Source organism: Xenia sp. Carnegie-2017, unplaced genomic scaffold (genome assembly GCF_021976095.1).
Source record: "Xenia sp. Carnegie-2017 unplaced genomic scaffold, XeniaSp_v1 HiC_scaffold_6, whole genome shotgun sequence".
In the NCBI taxonomy this organism is placed as follows: Eukaryota; Metazoa; Cnidaria; class Anthozoa; order Malacalcyonacea; family Xeniidae; genus Xenia; species Xenia sp. Carnegie-2017.
The window spans coordinates 16,656,315-16,663,301 of NW_025813526.1; the positions used below are offsets into that span (position 1 = coordinate 16,656,315).

At 31.3% G+C, this 6,987-nt stretch overlaps 1 protein-coding gene across 1 annotated transcript in view; it reads left to right on the forward strand.

Annotated features, from left to right (window-relative positions):
• The window catches only part of LOC124457201 (neurogenic locus notch homolog protein 1-like), a 136,318-nt gene that overhangs the window by 75,885 nt on the left and 53,446 nt on the right, over window positions 1–6,987 (forward strand). The window lies entirely within an intron of this gene.

The following is a 6,987-nucleotide window of genomic DNA, read 5'->3' on the forward strand; positions in this document are numbered from 1 at the left end:
ATTAAGCTAAACAATCCCGTCTTCTTCCGACAAAAGGATTATGTTTTTTTTATATGCGTGAATATTCATGTTTTGTGAGATAATGTGCTCAACAGTAGGTAGTGACCGACAAAGAAGTTATGTAAATAGGAATGGCCAAGAAGGTATGGAATTTTAATTATTGCTTAAAGGCAGGTGTTTTAAATTTATACAAGTTTGGGGAAGCTTCATCTAAGGTTTCAATTTCGACACATTTACTCAAGCAAAGACTATTACTAAACATAACTCTCGATTATTTTTGGTATTAAAGTGACCACTCCCTACATTTTAGTTCTTTATTGCGTTGACATCTTTAATTATGAAGCAAGATACACTAGCATTTTTTTCAGATTGGCCAAATTTAGTACCACTTTAATATTAGTTGAATATGTTAAACTACTTTTGGCGATAACACAATTTTTTGTCTTTAAGCCATTAACATTTCATCTTTAGCTGCAAATAATTGACAATTTTTATCAACTATATAACTTTTCAATATCTTTCACACTGAGAGTGAATATGCAGATGTTTGGAGCTCTGCATTTAAAAGTTTGATTTTTTTTATTTTAAAATGTTTGCGTCATGGAATATCTTAGATGCATCTTTATTCTCATTTGCAAAGTTCACAAAAATACAAACTTCTACAAAAAGTGACATACGATCTACGTTCATCGAAAGAGGAAAAACTTAAGTGACTTTTACAGCTTTCTAAAAATCGGTTAGCTCATTGGAGGGCAGAGGATAACAGTTAATGGTTTTTCTTGGTAGAAATGCTTTAAGCAGTATCATTTTAATCATCATAGAGAAAATAAGAGAATTAGATAAAGGACATATATTACTGTATATAGCTTCTCTAAATTAACATTATGACCGTAAGTGTCTTAGAGTGATCAACCAGCTATCTGCTTATTATTTTACTACTCTCTTTTTAAAAACTAGTACGCAAGAATTAAATACACGATCTTTGCAAACTCAACATTGTAGTCTGTCTCACCATTTAGCAATGATTTCGGATGTTTTTATTTCAAATGTTTTTGCAATGGTTTAAAAAATAAGAGCAAGTCTAACAAAGCAAATATGATTGAAATTTTAAACATTTAGCTCATCCAGAATGGCAGAGTAAAAATTATGTTTAAATAGAGCAGGATTCTTTAAAATCTTAGCTTCAGCCTACATAGCCTAATGATTAATTGGACACTACCCATACTTGTCAATTGTTGCAATAAGTTTATAAAGCTACAATATCATTGGTTTAAGAAATTTATGTAATATTTTTTAGGTGCGCTCATTCTAGGAGGTCTGGAAACTTGTCGGTCAAAATGCTTCTTATAGTTTGGATTTACAGAATTCCTAGTTCAAGAAGCCAACTCATAATGAAGTCAAAACTATTTAATATAGTGTATCTAGGTTAGCAGGGCCATAGCTAGATTGCTAACGGCAGGAGGAGTGTTAGCCCTAACACTAATCCTAAACCTACCCCCTCCCTTATGTAGAGAAAATCAAAATGTGTTGATGTTAACATATGACTCTGAAGATGACTACCGCTAATGTTGTCGAAACGTCAGTCAACAACAACAAAAACAGTCCTTCTCACGACTATACCAACCTGGACGATCTACATTTACAAATATTTAACATATGCTATATCATTTAGAGAACCATATACTTCCAATTTAATGTGTGAGGGAGTTTTAAGTGTATTGAATCTTTTCATATATTTATTACTGACTTCCTGCTTGATTGTATTGATAATGATGAACTTGTATGTGAGGCTGTGAGCCTTATTTTTGTGGTATCATGTAAAATATAGATGCAGCAAATTCCTTGCACAATAGCAACTGCACAGAGAATTCTTCATATTTCTCAACAGACAACAAAATTTTAAAACTGCACAGAGATGCTCTTTATTCATGATCCGTGATTAAAAGATCTTGAAGAAGACACTAATACATCCATACCTTGGCAGGAGTTACATTCTCCTGAGAATCCTTTCATACACGTGCACTTCAATGTTCCATTAATTTTACGATAGTATGTGTAGGGTCCACATAAAGGAAAGCGAAAAGTGTTTGTCACTATAAATATTAATAAAATGAAAAATAAAATCAAACAGAGATTTTAAACGAAGTATATTCTTCCTCAAAGAACACAATTTCTCACTCAGTATCCACTATGACGTACCTAGCTAGCAAGTTTGCTATGTAATGTTGGTATTTTTGGTGTTCGCAAATATCGTAAAAACAAAACAATTAAATAAACGTTGAAACTTAACAGAGAATGAACAAATTTGCTGGCTGTTCGGGATACTAAAATAGGATGTATCTAAAGAAGTTAGGTAATTGAAAATGTTCAGAAAATAATCAATTCATCAATAGTTCTCGCAAAATGTGTCAAAGCTCATGTATTTTGGCTTTGTCTTGTCTTGTTTATTTAAAAGTGAAAAGAATTAAAATTTAATCTCGAAAACCACGAGAGTACTTCGTAATTGTCTCAATTTGAACTGTATGCACAAAGAAAATGAAAAGTTTCAAATCTAGTTTAATCCAAAGATGTAAAAGTTTGAACTCTGTTTTGCAATGTACTAAAACTTTAGAAAATTTGATAAATATTAAGCTCACTGCAGAACATTCTCAAATTGGATGTTTTTGTCTGTCAACCTATTTTCAGTAATTTTTTCTTATTTATGATTGATTACAAACCAGAATGATTGCTGAAATGATGTAAGAAACAATAAAGACTTAAATTTAGCACCCAAGAAGTTTGGCAAGAATAGACAAACGACAAAAACATCCAAATTAGACACTTTGCACTTTGATCTTAAAGCTTATCAAATTTTTTATAATTTTGGAAGGAAGAACAACCGTTTACTAAGGCAATGTACATTTGAACGTTTTAACGTCTTTCTATTTTATGAACATTAGCGTGGGAGTTTTTGCAAGTCTTAGATTATTACGTCAAATAAGTAAATATTTAACTACCGTTTGAGTCAGGAGTGATACTGTGTATAGCTACAGCCAAATCAAGATAACCGTTGTTTACAGGAAGAAAAAATTTACGTCTCGTACGTTGATCTGTTGTGTTATGGACACTAACGACACTTTGTCCGACACTAGTCATGATATAAATAAAATCCCCAAATACTGCCATGGGACCTCCTGAAGTTCCAAAATCAATTACATTACGGGAGTAGTAATCACAAGAAAAAACATTTCCGTTTGAAACTCGCCAATAAATCTTCTCTTTAGCCATGTCAAGCGTTAGATCATGTGCTATTGACTGAAGTGAAACTGAAAGAATATGATGTTTATTTGCAGTCATGTTCCATAACCATAAGAAAACTTCTGTACTTTCTGCCAGGAATAAATACCTTAATAAAAATATTTGTATTGTACATTAGTTTTCTCTATACGTACTGAGATACATAAACAATAAACAGGCTAATATATGCAAGAAAGGAAAGATAGAATGTTTTTTTTAATCTAGACAAAGATGTTGTCAAAATATTCAGAACTACCTTCATATATAGACGGTTTAATGTAACATATTCATGAAATTTGATAATATAACAACATAAAGCTATCGTAACTAACAAGAAAAGATCATCTTTATCATTTGAAATCTCTATTTTAAAAACCGATTTAAAATATATGAAGTAATTAAACATTGCATGTGATTCAGAGCATAATAAATGTAATATGTTATTTTTATTCACATAACTTATATGATTGGTATTGTCTGAGATTATTGTCGAAATGAGTAATGCTGTAGTTTGGAGTGGCTGCCGAATGAATTGTGTAGGTAATTGATAATACTGAAAATTAGCTGATGCGTGGAAATTTTGTTCGAATTGAAAATTCCACGTAGATATAAAGTTAAGAAAGCTTTGTCATTTCAATTTCAAGCTTTCTTAATTTTTCAGTTTCATCTTGCATGAAAAGTAGCAGCTCCTTGGATGGATCATCGTCTACAAATGTCTTTAAAAGAGCTATAGCTTCACAAACATTGTCTTTTGTTGATACTTTTTTCCAATTTGTTTGGACAAACGATATTTTACAACTATCTTAACCTTCTCTTTTTAATTGTCAAATTTTTTCATTGTTTTTCTAAAAATCAGAAAAAGATTGACACTGGAGCTAGCGCTATTGGTATCATTTGAAAATGTTGATTCTATCGCCATGTCATGTTCGTATTTTTAAGAATCTCTTGATTAGACAAGCTGCAAAAACTACTTGAATACTATGGCCTTTACTTTATCGAAAATGTTTGATGCAACTGGCAGTTTTGATTATCATCGCATCATATTTGCATTCTCCAATACATTTCTAAATTATATTATGCATTTGAGTAACAATAAAGTCCATGTTTTCTTGTCGTTCATTTTACCTTTCCCCGAACTCTTTAAAAACTTTCTCGTAAATACTATCGTTCTTTTGGTTTTTGTGTTTATGAAAATTAATTTTTTCTTGTAATATGATAAAAATTAATGCCCAAATAAAGTTTTAATTAGAGCCATAGAAAATGACCAAAATTTGTAAAATGGAATTCATACTGACATTTTTCCTTAGTCAAGACATATTCAGGCAAATTATAGTCTATAATGAGGTGTTAAGACAAGATATTGTATTTACAAAAGGAGTTAAAATACGACTTAAGAGGCGGTGTCAAATGGAATATTTGATAAAGAAGTTGGGAAGTAAAATATACTGAAGCTTAGAGAGGTTAAGTGGAATGGAACTTTCTTGAACGATGAGTGAAGACTTGTATTTATTGATAAGAAAGCTCTCATGAATGGAGAGTTCATAGGATTAGTTAGAAGAGGAATTTTTTTTAAATTCGTAAAATATTTATAACATATTCAGAAAGTCCTCGCTTCACAGGCTTTTCAGTCAATTTCTTTTTAATCCCTAACTTGGTTGTTATCTTCAGATTCATCATCAGTTCAGCAACTACAGATCTAAAGTTTGCCTAAATTACACTAACAACCACTGCATGAACTAAAGGTAGTGTAACGATTTTCAATTCTGGTGATTTGATTGGATGTGTGATTGGATTTATTGAAGGGTGGTGTGCAGACACTTAATTTGCAGCTCTTGACTTTTCAATTAACTCCGCCGTTCAATGCAATTTAAAAGAAGGCTTGAAAAACTTGATAGATTGATTTTTTTTTAAATTGCCACATTTTTTGAAAACTAAAATGCTTTTTTATATTTTTGATGTAACTACGTGGGAATGTGTGCAGTTTTTTTATCTTCAATAAAAAACGAAAGGTTGAAGTTTTTACGTTCACCACCTTCGTGAATTTTTTAAAACTTTATTGCCATTTCGTATTGAGATTGTTGCACATCTCTTACACTGCCTCAAAAAGGGTTAAAGTTTATGAAAGGGCACAGCAAAGCAACAAACAATGCTCCCAATCTGTTGAAATATTTTGTGTAGGGCATATCTTATTAAGCATAGGATTACCATGGAGGCGTCAAGCAAATTGCACTTTCTAACAAAGAAAAGCGCTCTTAGGTGGCCAGCTGAACCCAGTAATCTTATTAAATATACAACACCAAGTTGCACAGTGAAATTGGACTACTTTTTGTTTGTAGGTTGTGGCAAACCAGTGTTCTGTTAGTATTTGACTAAAGTTTCATCGGTAAAGTAATCATTTAATATTTTATTGCAGTTTCTATCTCTCTGTTTTATTTCATTTAACGACTTCATCAATTATAAACATTGTTTTCTCCGTTGTTACATTTTTGTCAAAGCTCTTTGGTTGCTCAACATAAGTATCGCTGTCGATTTTTGCAATTTCAGGATCTGCTTGTTCTTTCTACTGCGTGTGTGTTGAATAATCACACGAACTGAGCTTATCCTTGCAGTTGATTTGAAATGCCTCATAATCACGCAATAAAATTTTGCTCGCCAAATCTCCTTGATTTTATTGAAAAGCTGTCGTTTGTTTCTATATACACAAAAAATACCTAATATTTGCTCCCTCGGAAAAAAGGGAGTTTTGTTTTCCCTCGAAAATCAATATTTTTTCAATTCTTGTACTTTTAAATAACAGGCCATAATACGGACTTCAAAAATTCAACTTTTCTATTAAATTAAAATGCCGTCTCTAATAATGAAACTCTTAGCTTACTAAAAAAACCCTCCAAGAGACTGACATAGTTTCTTAATTTTAAGTTTACAAGTTAATAAAAATAATTTCAATATAGCCTTACCCATGTTTTGAGTCAAATGCAATGCTCGAAAATTGTAAGCCTGGTTGAAGCCTCATAACACTTGTAATTTCCTTTTGCAAACACATTTGGTAGATAATGTTCGTGGAGTCAATGTAAAAGATACGACGACTAATCCAGTCAACTGTAATGTCACGAACAGAAATATTTTTCGCAAAAATTTCGTTTCTAGTCAAGTCAAAATTTCCCCGTTTGATGTCTTTGTCATCAATGTAGTAAAGCACATTCTCAACTACATCAATTTCGATGTCATTATATCTTGATGCATTGTCAAATTTATTCTTACTGGATCCATTAATAGCGCTGACATGAATATCTCCAGTAAGAGAATCAACAGAGTATACTTTATCAAAGCTCAAAATAATGAAATATGGCTTTGGATAAACATCTAAATATACAATAAAAAAACTATAAATAACAACGACGAGTGGATTAAAAATAAACAACTTTTATAGACCTTAAAATAATAATATTTGGTGAAAGACCACAATAAGTGTTTTAGAAAGAGTTTTTCACTGTAGAAATATTACTAATAACTGAAATTAGATTGGCTGCATAACTTCTACCTATTATTGTTGCATATTATTTTTAATGCTATGAACAAGATACTATGAAAATTTAACAAATCTAAAGATTATACCTTTGTAAAAACACATTTCTGTTTGCATTTGCATCATTTCTTTGTTGTATTGTTTTACTTCCTTGCATGCAGTTGTGTTATCGTCATTGCCATTTT